Source organism: Dermacentor variabilis, chromosome 5, assembly GCF_050947875.1.
Source record: "Dermacentor variabilis isolate Ectoservices chromosome 5, ASM5094787v1, whole genome shotgun sequence".
NCBI lineage: Eukaryota > Metazoa > Arthropoda > Arachnida > Ixodida > Ixodidae > Dermacentor > Dermacentor variabilis.
In genome coordinates, this window is record NC_134572.1 from 119,357,531 (window position 1) to 119,374,413 (window position 16,883).

The following is a 16,883-nucleotide window of genomic DNA, read 5'->3' on the forward strand; positions in this document are numbered from 1 at the left end:
AGAATATGCTTATGCAAATTAGGCATTTTCTTTCTCCGTGGTTGGAAAATACAAGTGCGGCATCCGAACTTTGCTGTTACAGCCATGGTTCTTAACGGAAAAACGCACACAGAGCTTGGCGGTGGAAGAAACCGAAGCCTACCGCGACATGATCGCGTGCTAGGCCTGGGGTGCTATGCAGGATGCGCCGAGTTTGGCGAAACTCGGGATCTTCACGAGCTCTGGCGACACCCCAAGATGAAAGCACGAATGGTACCGAGACACAGTTTATCTTTCGACAAGCCTCCAGTTTCATTGGTTTATCTAGATTCACTCTGGCTGGCTATCATTCCTTGGGCGTTGCCTTCTGGGCGGTCGACTAACTGGGGCTCACGTGATCATACCGTCGGTGCATGGTCGTGCCTTCTTTCACTTGTTTGTCGTTCCACCGAGTGCATTACATGCACAAGCGAGTTATAATACAAACGCATTTAGTACAATATTATTAATTAGTTTAACGTGGTTTAGAAGCATTTTAAAGCTTACAACATGTACACTGAATGTGCATTAGACTAATTTGTAATTTAGTACGCTTCGCATTAGGCGTAAGCTGCTGACACGCACGTGGTAGTAGCGAAATGCCATACTAAAACGCTGCTGCCACGCACGGAAGTGACGTCAGAGTTATGATGACGTTGTTTAAACAAGTATGACGTGTTCCGGTTTATAGTTTTGCGCGCGCTGCTGGAGCTGCTTCAGCTTTTCAGCTTAGCTAAGACACAATTTTACGGTTTCTTACTGTATTGTGTGCTAGAATGTTGTTCTAGTTGCGCTGGAAGAATCGGATGGTGTTCGAACTTGCGATCACGAGCGACACTTGGACGCAACGCTGGAGCAGCTCGTTTCCTTATGCCTTGCAGCGCGTTTATGGTTGGTAGTGTGGTCTTATGTAGCTCCTGTTACGTTTTTCAGTGCTCTTGTTTGTTGAATTTGCTGTTGTGAATGGGGCACATGTTGGCTTTCAGTATGGCAGAACTTTTTTCTCTTATGGTAAAAACGTTTAAACGCGTTCTAAACTCTTGTCGCTGCAGCCAGAGTGCGGGAAGCCTCGAGCTCGCTTCTTCCCGGCGCCGCCCCGGCTTCGAGGGCCGCCGGGGACCTTCTCCATCGGCGTTGCCGCCGCTGGGAGACGACTCTCAAAAGTTCAGAGTTGGCAGACCGCAGCTCTGGGCCATCCGGCAAGCCGAAATTGCCGCTCGAGTTCAACGACTTCGAGCCGCCACCTGACAAAAACTGCCGGACCATTCTCTATTAAAGTTTCTTCTTCATCCTTCGTAGGATTGCTGTTGCATATATTGCCCGAGTAAGTGCTGTTGCAATTTTTTTACGGCAATGTCGCATTTACCTCTACTGTTTCTTGTCTTGCATCTTCATGCTGTTTCCCTGTTTACCTCGGATTTTGGTGGCTAGCGAATCGCGACTTGCTTGTGCACCTGCTCGTTACAGTTCAAAAGGCACATGTTGAGCAACCTGAATGTAAACTATGAAGACAAATATTGCAAAAGGTGGCCCAGCCACTCATAGCTCTACTTTGGTTCAATATTGTTGTAAAGTTTGGCTGTCTTGAAGACCGAGAAATTTTCTTAAATTTCTTCCAGCTAGTTTGCTAAGCTGCTATTTAGTATTGCTTCTTATGATGGCGCTGTGCGAGGTACCAGGTTTGCGCAAATGTTCCTCGCAACTTGTTTGTAGACATGACGTAGCTTCATTGCAGGAACCTGCATTTTGTTATACATGTGAAATGCATGCTAATATGACCAGTGTGGGCTTGCAGGTCCATGCATGCCGCTCTCAAGCAAATGCCGTTTCCATTGTACGAATCTTCCTTGACCTTGCTGCACTTCACAGGGCTTGTTTGGTTAATCCTTTTGTCTGTGCAATAGAATGCTCATAGGTCTTGAGCTTTACCCTGATCCTTTTGTCCAACAAAAAAAAAAACTCTTTAGGCATTGCGTTAGGGAACATATCTGGGTGATAATGTGACAATCTTTGCCTCTATAACCTTTCTTTTCTCCCATCTTCAGTGAAGTTGTCAACCACCTGTCCCTTTGTTCGAACAGAGTGCCATGCATTGACAGAAATTCTCATCACAACAAGAAAATCTCTGAAGGAAATTTTTGAAACTGACTAGGACTTCGTCTTGGGCAAGTTGGTGAAATCTGCGACGCATTTTTTTTTTTTTTTTTTTTGTGCGCAAAAAGATATTTATAGAAGAAGGACGCATGAAAGTGCGAACTACCAACTGACTTAATGATTCAAAGGATGGAAGATAGGGTACAAATTTTGTGCACATGCAAGAGGCGAATGTTGTGACAGTGCTAGTTTGTCTAGTAATGCTACAAATCGGCATTAAACAAGTGCACTTCTGGGGAATTAAGGCAGTTGAAGTGCTACTGACATGTGCACCATCTCTCTGATAAAATATTCCTTCGCGAGTTCATGTGCTGTTTTGTTGCTACTTCTGCCCAGGATCACAATGTTGGAAAGCACGGCTCACATGAGCAGGCCTTGCAATGTGCGCTGCACCATCCGGTTTATTTAAATTGTTTGAATGCTCCCTCAAATAGTCATTTAGGCATTGGGCCGTTTGGTCTACATAGAACTTGCCACAGCCGAGAGGTATCTCATAGACCAACCCACAGCACAATGCAAAATGGTTGGCATGATTTTTCATACACCCTTGTCTCGTGGTATGAGAGCCACTAGCAAAATTATTTGCTTTCACGTCGATAAATGTTGTACACTGTTGCACACATTTTTGGCGTGACAGAATGGGTCTTTTTTTTTTTTTGCATGAGTGCGAACATTCATAGCGATGGAAACACAAAAATTGTTTCAAGTGAGGCACTAGATCACCCAGAGCAACGATCTAAAGAAAACATGTATTTTATGTTAATCTTGATTTATTAAACAATTTTCTCGCCCTAATGTGGCAAAGAGGACATCTTAACCTCTACACGGACAGGCAGAAGAATGACAATTCCGAACATTTGCCTGCTCCTAACCCCAGTTATTGGCAAATCAGTTCTGTAGAAACCCGCAAGATCAAGGAGGGTACACGAAAAGGAAAATTCTTGAGACCCATATGGGTTTTTAAAAAAAGGCGGTGACTGGTGACACGCGTAGTAGAGGCGAAATGCCATACCAAAACGCTACTGCCATGCACGGAAGTGATGTCACATTTTTGACCACGTGATTGTGACGTTTAAACAAGTATGGCGTGTTCCAGTTAACAATTTTGCTACAGTTTGCGCGCGCTGCTTCCACTTTTGATTTTAGTTAAAACATAAATTTATGGTTCCTTACTGTATTGTGTAGCAAAATATGCTAGTTAGTTGTGCTGGGACAACCGAAATGTGCCTGAGCTTGCGATCATGAGCGACACTTGGGCCCACGCCTAAAGCAACTCATTTCCTTATACCTTGCAGTGCCTGTTATGGTTCATAACGTGGTTTTGTGCAGCTTACTGTTCAGTTTTTCAGTGCTGTTGCTCTTGTTTGCTGAATTTGTTGTAAATGGAGCTCGTGAGTGTCTTCAGCTTGGCGGCACTTTCTTCTCTTATGACAGAAAGGTTTAAAATATTTCTAAACGTTTGTTGCTGTCGCTTACTTGAGTACGTTGATCGTGAAGACTTTTCCTTTTTTTTTTCCATCTTTCGTGGGGCTTTGCATAATGTGCGAGTAAGTGAGCTGTCGCAAATTTTTATGGCACTCAATGCAGCGTTTACCTCTACTCTTCGTCTACTGTACGGTTTCCCTAATCACGGATTTCTCGGCTCGATTGTGAATCACGACTTGCTTGAGAACCTGCTAGAAAGCCCAAAGAAGGCTACAGCATCTACATTCTGCGCCTGCTCACAACACTTCAAAATGCACATGTTGAGAAACCCTAATCTAAACTATGAAAACCAGTATATAGGAACGTGTTCTACTCAGGCTCAATCTTGCTCTCAAATTAAGTTTGTCTTGAAGCCAGAATGCGGTGCAGCTTGTTTCCTAAACTGATATGTATACTAGCATTGTTGTTTCTTACGCTGTTATCTGAGGCACCATGCTTGCACGAACATTCTTCGCAACTTGTATGGAAATACGACGTAGATTCATTGTAGGAATCAAGCTTTGTGTCCTGTCCTTCTCTTGGATTTTATTTTCGCGCTATTCTTGAGCTCGAATCAGGAATTTGTCATTGTAGAACCTGCACTAAGTAGATGTGAAATGTAAAGACACTATACTGGTAGGTGGGTGTACGCAAATGTGTAAGTTTCTAGGCTCATGCCAATCAAGAAAATGCCAATTTTTCATCCCGTGAGTCTTTCTTCACCTTGTGGAATTTCGCAAGCCTTGTTTCAGTCATCCCTTGGTATCCGTTGCAGCAGCTCAGTGTCTATAGTGCCCTGCTGAGCACAAGCTCAGTGGTTTGATTCCCGGCTCTAACAGCCACAGTTTGATGGGGGTGAAACGTAAAAACACTTGCATTTGAGCTTTGGGCGCACTTTAAGGAATCTCCGGTGGTCAAAATAAACTAGAACCTACGATGTAAACCACAGTGAAGTTACATGTCAAAACCTCACAGTTAAAGTAATCTCTTGATCTGTATAACAAAATTCTGATAAGTTTTATCCCTTAGCATGATCCTCTTGTCTAATAAAAACTTTTTAAGGCATTGTGTAAAAATATGTTTTGGATGACTACTGAGTATTTTTTCTCAAATCTTTTTCAGCACCAAACCGAAGAAGTTGTCGATCACTTTGGACTTTTCTCAAACAGGGTGTTGTCCGGTGATTGAATTTCTCTTCACACAAGGACAGATTGTGAAGGAGATTTTGTAAACTATCAGCAGCAGTAGAGAACGAGGCACAAAGAATAAAGGAAATTGATGGACCCAATTTTCTGTTATTTACTATGTTGTGAAGGAAGCAGACAGTGAAGCTGGACAATATGTAGGGGAAATCATAATGTAGAAATAATAAGTAAAGAGGAAGTGAAAGTTGATAGAAAGACAACTTGCTGAAGGTGGGAACCGAACCCCCATACTGTGCATTAAGCATGCCGTGCATTGCCAATTAAGCTACTGATGTGGTCGTCCTCCCATTTACTTGGCTATCTGTGTGTGTGTAAGGGGTAGTCCTGGGAGGGTTGGCCAGCACTGCTTCTCTCGGCCATGTCAGGGGATGTGGAACATCTCTAACTGATGATGTCAAATTGTATGACTTCAGGATTAGACAACTGGACAACAAGCCCTTAAATGCTCCCTCATGGCATCAAGGCAGCCAAAGAAAATACCTTTGACCAGTTGCTTGCTGCAAAGCTGATTTACTATGTGACTCCTGTTCTTAAAAAGGGATGTTCCACATGTGCTGTTGTTGGCTACGAGTGGTCCTGGCTAGCACTACTAGTGCTCTTTTTGTATGTGTACACAAATACCTAAGAAAGTGAACAAGGGAGGGCCCTCATGACAGCTTAACTGGTATAGCACAGTACGTATAATGTGGTTCAGCTCCCACCTTTTCATCCACTTTCATTTCCTTTATTTCTACATTTCAATGAAACACAATTTCCCCTGTGCTTTCTCTGGCTTTGTAGTCTGTTTTTTCATATAGTAAAAAGAAGGCTGCCTCAAGTTCATACAGGCCGCTTCAGTATTTTTGTACAATCCCATAAGAAAAGGCATTTGTTCCCCTTGGCTAAAGAAATACAGAATCCAGGTTTGTGCAATTTATCTGATATGTCCACATTTTGGGACAAAGTCTTCATGGACTATCTGGAAGCAGTGGCGAAGTCAGTGGGTAACAAACTGGGCACAAGCCCTCACTCCCCCCCCCCCCGTGCACACACACACACATACAAAATTTCTATCTATATGGGATCTGCCCAGCCCCCTTTCCGTCCGCAGTCATGTTGGTGCAGCCCGTCCACCTGCTCTCCCTATAAAAAAAATTTTGGCTATGCCACTGTGTTGAAATATGTGCCACAGTAGTCGTCAATGTTTTAAGAAATTGAGGAAGAAGCTAAACAAGTGAAATGTCGAAGAAAGTTCTCAGGTGTGTTGCTCATGCATGGCAACATGCCAGACTGCATGGCGAAATTTGGTTTGCGATGCACTCTGGCATGTTTGAAACATGCGTGCCAACTGCACGCTAGCCTAGCCTGATCACTACTGCTGTGCACAATTAAAGTCATGCTTTTGACATCAATTAAACAGTAATCTGATTTAGAGAAAAGCATGCTTCTGCATACTTTTGCCCTTTCACTTGCTGGCTCTGCTGGTTGTTGCCAAGCTGGATGATCGTGTAGCTGGTGGATCGGCATTCCTGACCCCTTCAACTTGAGCACAAGCCTCAGGTATCTCCTTTTCTTTTGCACAACCTATACCTTGCAGCAGTTGTTGCAGTTCATAGTGTACATCTGTGCAACTTGCACTCTACATTCCAGTTTTGTACTTTATGTTTTGTTTGGTTTGCTGTTGGTTAGCCCTCATTAGTCCTACCACACATCTACTGTTCTGAACCATGTTCACGATATTTAACTATATAAGGAACTTCCTTGTTACTTGATTTGCCTTTACATATGAGAATTGGATCAGAACTACCCTACTTTGTTCATACATGGTCAATCACACTCGTGTCTTGTTGGTTAGCAGCTCCACAGTGAAGCATGTCCAATAGTGTACCTTATGTGATTTGGATGTGTGGACAAAAGCACAGGTGCACACCTCGCATTTAGCCAGATATTTTATCAGGTGCTGTATTTTCCAACCAGTTATTTAATTTACTAGTTTTACCTTTCATCTAAGTGCGGATGCTACTGAACTGCTATCACTGTGTCTGGCAATATTATATATAATATATGCTACCTTTGCAACTTGGTCCCTGTTAAAGCTTGAAGAAAAATAATCCTATAATACAAGCAGTCACATAATGTACCCCTGGAAAAAGATTGTTCATTTGCAAAACCTACTCGACATAATTTATAAATAAAAAAAAATGGGGTGAGACAGATGGAATGCCCTTCCTGAAATTATAAAAGGCAAAGTAGACTGGTCTCATTTTTTTCTACACCACCACAGCTGTGGTGCATGCTGGTAATTGCACTACAGCTGAGTTGCGAACAGAGAGCATATAAAATGTGTAATCCACCGAGTCTTTTTGATCATAGGCAACAGTTTTTTTCGTTGAAGCATTGTGACATTATAGTAAAGGAATAAACTGTTGCGTCCCTGTATGCTGCAATGAAATGCAAAGGAACAAAATTCTCTAAGTCTTTATTTCTTTCAAAAAGACAACAGCTTGCCACAGGAACACATGTTTAAGGACTATAGCAAGTTAGCCTGACAGAAAAGCAAGTAAAATTTTTTTGTTGGTTTGATTTCGTGAAAAACTGCTGTGGCTGCTAGTGCAGCTTGTAAAACTTAGGCAAATGGAACGTGGCAATCGTGCATTTTCACCACAATGGACACGACGATGCTGTGAAAGGCACAAAGATGTGAACAAATGAAAGGATCAGTCATGTGCAGTGAAGTCTTAGAAGTAAGAGAGGCTTTGAAGACATGCAGCAATACCAGATAAATATAACGGACAAATGAGCATTCAGTATGAAGTGCTGCTCACACGGCCAGGCTTGGCCATTGTAAACAAGAACAAACATGCATTGCTCGGTCTGTATACCTGCGCTCATCTGCTATACAATAGTCCTAGCCACATCCCTGACCATCAAAAATCTACCCATTCATTTAGATGGTTAGATAACATTGCTTTCTTGAACTCCTGGCATTGTTGATAGACAGCACTTTAACTGCAGGGCTACAGTTGCGTATTAGTGAATGCGTCTTGTGACATAAGCAAATTGTAACCACTCGGGCTCAACAAAGAATTAACCTCACGCTCATATATTCAAGAAAAAAAACAGTTCACCCAAGCATTTCTATACTTTCTGCAGGAAAAGAAAAATGCAATAGAAAGCATAACCAACGCTTCACAACCTTGCATTCAACTGGTCACTTTTAAGCATTATTGCTCATCTTTAAGGTCCTTTAATGAATCAAGAAAACGTGCCAACAAGCACCTTGTAACAAAAATCGTGCAACCCAACTTTGTTGCTTCGTACAACTATTAGAGTGCTTGAAAACAGCAAGTCAAATAAGCCATAAAGCTTACCATTTAAGAAAATCCTTTGCTGGGCTAGTTGGTTCATTATCAGTCTAATAGCGGAAAGTGCAAACTTCAAACGGGACAGAAAGAGAGTCCTGTGTCTGTCTCTCTATCCATCTCGTTTGAAGTTTCTGCTTTCCTTATTCCATTCAAAGCTTACTGCTTCCAAGTTCCTCATAGTGTATGTGATATTAACCATTGCAAAAGCATTTTCTTCAAGCAAATAAACATCATTAAGTAAATTTCAATGCATGTCCTTATATTTAAACATGCATGCAGATTATATCCTTGGTCGAGTCACTGCTGAAATGTAAACACATGACCACCACCATTTATATGCAAGGTGTCGTAATTTGGGATCGTCAAGCTTGGATATTAATGCAAAACGTCATTGGAGAGCAACTTTTTTTTTCTTCCTTTATATACTTCCTTGAGTATTTTCTGCCGCAAACAGAAAAGAATCTGCTTCACATAGCTGGTGCATGTTAACAGATGCAAGCTTTGAAACACATGCCATTCACATTGAGATAATGAACTTTCACGTCTCCAGCCCCTCAACTTGGCCAGAAGTGTAGTCGCTGAATATGCACTCTGACCACCACCACTGCTTCCACAAAACTCATGTTGGTGAATATGCAAACTCTATAACTATTACGCAGTGCCTTCCCACCGTGTTCCAAATTCTCCTAAGAACTACAAGTAACAAGGCAGGAAAAAAGCATGCATCTGCGTGCTAGGCATGGTGAGATTGGTCTATTAGGTGCTAAATTGCAGCAAATCCATTGCCTTTGTTGCAATACACTATAAGCAAAGCTTTCCTGAATCATTACATTTACATACTATGCAAAGAGATACATGATCTCTGCACTTGTTTTTTATTTCTATACCATCTGCTTTAAATGCAAATGAAAGGTCTCATATGGCGTTATGGTATGCAACGACGACTTGCAGCTGAATGCATCATTTTGCAACTGGTGACAAAAGCATTGTGAGCAGTGGTATATGTACGTAGAAGTATGGCTTTTAGAAAATTTAGCAACGTTGAGTCGGGTATTGCTAAAAAAAAGTTTGTGAAACTGTTTTGAAGGTGTTAAGACACAGCAGTGCATGTCACAAAGATGCATGCATGTCTATGGCATTTGCACTGCCTTGCAGCATTGTTAGACATCATATACTACAAGCATAGCCTCCCATACACTTTTGTCAGGATTATATTGGTTATGCTGGGCACCTCGTAAATTTTTCACAGTCATGCTAAGAAATTTACTACTGCACCCAAGACCCAAACAGAGTTTCCTTTGTCTGTATCTGACCATAACCTTCGAAATCTTGTAGTGAAAGGACACCAGGATGGCAGATGCTTAGAGGAAGTTTATTCAACGGAGTTCCTGAAGGAGGCAAAATTGTCAACCTTAACACTGCTCAAAGAAATCACTGATGTAAAAAGTTTTGCATTGCTGTTCCATGTTTCCTATTATTTGTATGTGGTACCTGAAGGTAAAATATTAATAAAGCTCTTGAAGGGAACAGTGCTAAAAACAGGACAATGAGAGGAGATCCAACACTGTGCTGACTAGAACCAATATTTATTGCATGTTGATATCAATATATACTGGATGTACAATTGGGTGCAGAAAAAAACAGATGATGACGTACAATATGATTGTTAAGAGAACGAAATCACAGGCTGAATAGATGCATGATTTTACAGCTGTGTAGTGATAGTGGAGGCATGCCGACACAATTTTCAGAATATTTATGGATGGCAATAATGTCTTCAAAAGTTTTCCATAAGTTTTGTTCAGGGTGCTTGCCTAAAACTATGCACTGAGAAAGCGTGACTTTACGCTACTGCAATAAGGCATACATGTATGCTTCTACTTCTTTGCAATGCCTCCATGACCACTATTGTCTCTTGAACCAAATATGTACTTTTCAAAGGTCATACAGAGAGGTTGGCTACGGTCTCAAATGTCTTGTTGGATGAGATCCATCATGGAATATTGTGGTCAAGTGTATCCCTTATTCTATTTGATAGTGAATATCTTGTACAATACTGAGACTAAAGAAATGGGTCTGTAGTTCTTCCAATTCTTAAACACCTCCATTCTTGTAATTATGGTCGCATTCTTTAAAGTCTGGTATGCTTAGCGTTGTTAGGCATTGTGAATAAAGGACTGCAAGATTCCAGTGCAATATCTCCTCCATGTTTTATCAAATCAATTGTTATTTCATCTTCTCCTGCCACATTTTCCTTGGACTTATCTTGCGAAGCCCTTCAAACCTGATCAATAGTTACACATTGAACGTCCATTTCCTGTTCGCTACTACATCCAATCATGGTTACATGGCTGTTATGGGTACAGTACCCCTTTCAGTCACGGTGTCTCCATATGAAGATACGACTTTCTATGTTGAGTTTTTCATCAAAAAGCGAAGGAGTGACACTGCACACTGGTGGGGATAATATGGGAAGCATACATAAATGCAATGAACGCCATCTGATGAAGCGACGAAACACTACTAGAGAAAAAGATGTTTGAAGACGGACGACTCCATGTTTTACGGAAGCTCTGGTTTGTCGCTGCTCAAATTTCTCTTTTGCAGCAGCCTCAAACATTCAGAACGGTTAAAAACCCTGTTTTATGTGAAGAAAGAGCTACTTTTAAAGAAAAACAGTTGCACAATACTCATAGTTCTATTACTGAATAGTTTTGATCCTGTTTTCATCCGAGTCTCCATTCGGAGACACTGTGACTCACTCAATCTTTTTTACCACGCCGGCGAACCATAGCCACTGTGCGAAAACTTAAAACCACCGACACTTTTTGGACTTCTTGGGCAATCTAGTTCACCGTCGAAGAATTAAACTGTGTTTTTCAGTGTTCCTTTTAGTTTTAAGTGGTGGCATTTTTTAAATGCACAAATCGTCGTACGCACTGTTTCGTCATGAAGGTGGTAAATGCTCACATTTCCGGACCATGAAACGAACAACGTCAGTCTGGCAATTATGTCGCTTCCTCGAATGGTTGTCCAGATACGAGAGATTCCTAGTTTGGTCCCAGAACAACAGAATTTTGTTTGGGCGAAGTTGACCTGCAGAAGCAGTACAGACTGTTTTCTGTTTTTGTATTTGAGAATTTTGTCTGTGCTGCAATTTAGCATTTTCTTTTAATGTCCAACCTGAATAGCTCATTTTGAGTCACCATCCTTGCTCTAAACATGATGCGATTGTGTGAGGTAGGATGCAAAGGACCACTGGCCCCAGCAAGTCCAGTTGCCGTTTCCTTAGCAAAGCAAGTATGAGAAGTGTGTGGTAGAAACCGGGGCCACTGCCGGAAATGCGATGTTTTTCTGTGCATCGCAGCTCAGGATCACTTCTTCAAATATCACAACCTGTCAACCAGTCGATGCACCACTCGCACAACCCTGAATAGATAATGCCCCTTCTTCCTTTAAAGTGGCATAGTGAACTTGCGATAGAAAGTATTGAGTCACGATGTCTCCATATGAGGACGCGATTGACTTTGCAAAATAATATTCCTAGAGAGGGGAATTTTTTTTTTCGAACTCTGGACACCTGAAACATTCATACCTGCAAGCTCGAAAAATGTCCTGGCAGAATACCATCATTCATGACTGAAGGGGGTACAGTTCAGTATAGTAGCCATGAAAATGGCTACAAAGGCTAAGTTTGTGTTAACAATGACATTTTGTAAATACCAAATAAGGTTATCTCCTCAAAATAAGCCAACATAACGCAAATAATTTCCATCTTATTTCATGCCTGGAACTTCTTGTAAACTTTCATTATATATATACTCACAAAAGTGACCTGTTCATCTGTAGCAGTTGCTGGCCTTATGAAGACAAGTCCCTTTGTCAAAACGATGGCTTCAGCGAGAATCCTTGTTCAATTACCATGTATCTATTCTTGTCTAGGTAGCACTTTAGAGACAGAACAATTGCTATGGCCACGTCCCCACCCCATTCACAAGTTGTTACCATGTAAATCTACTAAACCTTGTGTTGAACTCAAACATTTTTTCAATAAACAGATTTAAGTTCTGCACTCGCTCTTACCAGGTAAAATTTTTAATTAACATGCAGCACCATCCATAAATAGGTTTCAGCCTATTTTTTAATAGTACCACATTTAAAATGTGTAGCACACCTGCAAACACCAATGGCCAATGACAAAGTTGGGTAAAATATTGCATACTAAAAATAATGAAATTATTGTGGGAATTATCACACTTCCAAGTTCTTTGTGCACACAAAAGAAGCTATCTGTTGTCAAGTTACACAGTATCGTAGTACTATGCATGCAAAGTGCAGAAAAACTGGGTAGTTTCCATTTCTTCATAAGGTAACCTTAAAATACATCACAGTTGCTCATACTGAGCTTTGTGGCCACAGAGGTGATGCACTCAGACTCGCAAAGCTGGTGCACAGTAGCATAGAAACAGAAAACATACATGGGTGTTCTGACAGCACCTACAAAGATGGAGAAGTTGCTTGGGCTGCATGACCAAATGGCATTGTCTGACTTCACAAAAAGTGATGTAACAGCCCCTCCTATTTTTTTTATCTCCCTCCCTCAATGGAGATTAAAATAATTTAATAGTGTCATTTCAGAAAAGAAGTAGGGGTGCTCAAATAATGAAATTTTCTTACTGCATCTACATATGTTTGAGGAAAGCAACCTCCAAATACTGAATCAAATTTAGAATTTCTAAAGTTGCTGAAATATAAAGTAAGTGTAGAGTGCTAGTTGTAAAAAATGAAGTGTGTTGGCATTATTTACTTGGCTTGTTTACAGGCACATATAAATGCATATTATGCTGTTTGCAAAATAGATGTCCAGTCAACTGAGGAGCGCATAAATGAGAAACAACTACTTTTAGTTATCGTGGTATGCCATGGCAATGACAGTAATGAAAAAAAGAAATTTGGAATAGCACATCTGGAGCCATGGAAAATGTTGAGTTTGTTCAAGGAGAAAAGTGTAATACTAAAGCACTGCACATTGTTTTAAAATGATTGATACATCATGCAAGTGGCCAAATAATAAATTGTTTTGCCAAAATCAAACACCTCTGACCCCTGTGTTTGCTCAAGAACTAGCGCTCATGTATAGCAACCACAGCTTCCCTTCAGCAGACTTATTCAGAATAGTCCTCAGTTCCTACCCCTTCTCTTCTTTGAGGCCACAATAAATGTTATTCTTTACATAATCAAAATAAATTATTATTCCATAATTTTTAATAATCAATTCATAAATCAAATACAAATCAAACAGCAAATACTATTCAATTCAATATTTGTGATCTGAAACATCCACACACCACTAAAAACAAGGGGACACTGCTTCTGCAAAAGTGTGCTCCAACTCATCTTAATTCTTTTACACTCTAAGAAAATGACTCCTTACGGATTGCATAAGCATGAAGCAATTCAGATGTTCACTCACAGAGATTCATTCAAAATATTTTTCTGACATTTGGAATAACATTCCAACTGAAAGGTTTTGCTTGCCTGCTCCATTAAATTTTTTTCACTCATTTCGCTTTACTTTTGAAGACCACAAACACAGAAGTGGCAAGATAACCTCTGGTAGTTCTAACAAAATTAAGAAAAGTAATGAGAACTACCATCGAAGTGCTTAGTATGTGGATAGTCTGTTCAATCTATAAATGTCTGAACTCATGACCATTTCTAAAAAGCTGCATATATTAACCAACAACACATTTCAGTTCTACAAAAGTTCAGTGACTGCAACCTTTATCACTGCCTCCCATAAGTGGCCAGCTGTGTAAAAACAATGACCACAAACCTTTCCCCAAGAAATCCTTTACTGAAAACAATGTAATAGTCAATTTATGCAAACTACTGTTGCTTATTCAATTAGTTATGCACAACAATCTAGGAGAGAAGGGCAGAGTTCTTAAATTAAAAGAAGCATTGCTTTTCATCATGACAATGCCAGATCCCACAATATCTGAGGGAAGATAGCTTGTGCTTGAGTGGGATGTGTTGCTTGACAGTCCCTCCCTCCTCACATACGGTACCCTTAGACCACTTCGTCAACATGAAAAATTTCTCAACATCTGAGGACATTTAAGTGGATTTATATGTTTCTTTCAGTAAACTTCTCCAAGATTTATCAAAAAAGGAATTGTGCAGTTGCTAAGCAAGTGGCAAAGAATGCAAGAAATGAATATCACCATACATTTGAATAATCTGTTAAGTGTGGTTTTATGCATCGCAATTTCCAAGGTTATGCTATATCTTGTTTTAAAATATAACCATTAATATTATATATAGTATAATATTAATATTAGTTATATAACTATTAAAAGATAAGCAGGGTATCATCAAATATCATCAAAAATCTCGAAGATATAGTAAAAGCAGCGGAAGAATTTTATACTGACCTGTACAATACCCAGAGGAGTCAGGATACCTCAATTAGAAACAGTAATGAACAGGATACAGGAACTCCTCCTATAACTAGCGATGAGGTCAGAAGGGCCTTGCAAGACATGAAACGAGGAAGAGTGGCAGGAGAAGATGGAATAACAGTCTATTTAATCAAACATGGAGGAGACGTAATGCTTGAAAAACTGGCGGCTCTTTATACGAAGTGTCTATCGATCGCAAGGGTCCCAGAAAACTGGAAGAATGCAAGCATTATACTAATCCACTGAAAGGGAGACATTAAAACCCTGAAAAATTATAGGCCCATTAGCTTACTCCCAGTATTATATAAAATATTCACCAAAATTATCTCCAATAGAATAAGGGAAACACTGGACTTCATTCAACTAAGGTAACAGGCTGGCTTCAGGAAGGAATACTCTACAATGGATCACATCCGTGTCATTAATCAGGTAATCGAGAAATCCACAGAGTACAGTAAGCCTCTCTATATGGCTTTCATAGATTACGAAAAGGCATTTGATTCACTAGAGATACCAGCAGTCATAGATACACTACGCAATCAAGGAGTACAGACCGCTTATGTACCTGGGAAAATTCAGAGATTCCAGAGCTACCTTAATTCTACACATGTAGGAAGATACCTATAAAGAACGGGGTCAGACAGGGAGACACAATCTCTCCAATGCTATTCACTGCATGCTTAGAAGAAGTATTCAAGCTATTAAACTGGGAAGGCTTAGGAGTAAAGAACGATGACGAATATCTCAGCTACCTTCGGTTTGCCGATGACATTGCTCTATTCAGCAACAATGCAGACGAGTTACAACAAATGATTGAGGACCTTAACAGAGAGTGTAAGAGTGGGGTTGAAGATTAATGTGCAGAAGACAAAGATAATGATAAATAGCCGGGCAAAGGAACAAGAGTTCAGGATCGCCATTTGTCCTCTACAGTCTGTGAAGGAGTACGTTTACCTAGGTCAATTAATCACAGGGAACCCTGACCATGAAAAGGAAATTCACAGAAGAATAAAAATGGGTTGGATCACATACGGCAGACATCGTGAGCTCCTGACTGGGAGCTTACCATTGTCATTGAAAAGAAAGGTGTACAATCAGCGCATTTTACCGGTGCTGACATGTGGGGCAGAAACTTGGACACTGACAAAGAAGCTTGATTGGGAAAAAAGTTAAGGACCATGCAAAGAGTGATAGAACGAAGAATGTTAGGCGTAACGTTAAAGGGGAGAAAGAAAGAGAGCAGTTTGGATCAGAGAGCAAACGGCTGATATTCTAATCGACATTAAGAGAAAGAAATGGAGCTGGGCAGGCCATGCAATGCATAGGTTAGATAACCGGTGGACCATTAGGGTTACAAAATGGGTACCAAGAGAAGAAAAACGCAATTGAGGACAACAAAAGACTAGGTGAAGCGATGAAATTAGGAAATTTGCGGGCGCTAGTTGAAATCGGTTGGCGCAGGACAGGGGTAATTGGAGATCACAGGGAGAGGCCTTCGTCCTGCAGTGGACATAAAACAGGTTGATGATGACGATGTTGATTTTAAAGATGCAGTATTTAAGGCAGATACACGTCTCTAAATGTATCTTTAAATTATTCTCCTGGTCTTTTAACTAATTTGCTAATTTGAGAGGCCCAATATTCTTACTTCTATTTTTCCTATGCTCATACAGTGGTACATTCACACATGCGTTGACAACCCTCACTGCAGCATATTTGCCACATTAAGGTACACACAAAAATATTGCACAAAAGTATTGGTGAAGCAGACTTCAAGCACTCCGGCAACTTGCAAAAATAAGTTTAATAGCTTGGGTCCAAATAGAACCCATATCAGATATTAAGCTGATAAGAACAGACACTGCACTTTGACCCTTGCTGGCCATGTCTACGTTTGCACCACCCTCTCTTTGTGGGCATTCCAAATCTACAAAATGTAACCAGTGAGTTTGAAAGGCATATCTGCTTGGGAACAAATTCTGAGGATGGCACCAGTTTCGAGATATGTGGCATCAAACTTGCCGTAAAAATTCACTTTTGTTCCACTTACTTATAAAAACTGTTCTATGCATTGACGCACGAAGGTAACTGGAACATCAATGCATTTCATTGGACATTTGAAAATTCATATCTCGAAACTGGGCTAGTCCTGATAATGTGTTCCAAGTGGATACGCATTGCAATCTCACCAGCTACAATTTGTCAATTGAAATGGGCGCCATAAAGTAACAAAC

At 40.5% G+C, this 16,883-nt stretch overlaps 1 long non-coding RNA gene and 1 pseudogene across 4 annotated transcripts; one reads left to right on the forward strand and one right to left on the reverse strand.

Annotated features, from left to right (window-relative positions):
• Positions 1-605: 605 nt before the first annotated feature.
• LOC142583124 (uncharacterized) lies at positions 606-4,919 on the forward strand. Of its 4 annotated transcripts, none has more exons than XR_012828548.1 (4): positions 606-909; positions 1,071-1,544; positions 2,064-2,187; positions 4,759-4,919. It is a non-coding gene; the product is annotated as an uncharacterized LOC142583124 (long non-coding RNA). The 4 variants fall into 4 exon arrangements; XR_012828549.1 differs by having other exon boundaries at positions 2,064-2,183; XR_012828550.1 differs by having other exon boundaries at positions 607-909; positions 1,071-1,342.
• An 11,434-nt stretch (positions 4,920-16,353) lies between these two features.
• On the reverse strand, positions 16,354-16,535 carry LOC142583762 (U2 spliceosomal RNA; annotated as a pseudogene).
• Between the last annotated feature and the right edge of the window lie 348 nt (positions 16,536-16,883).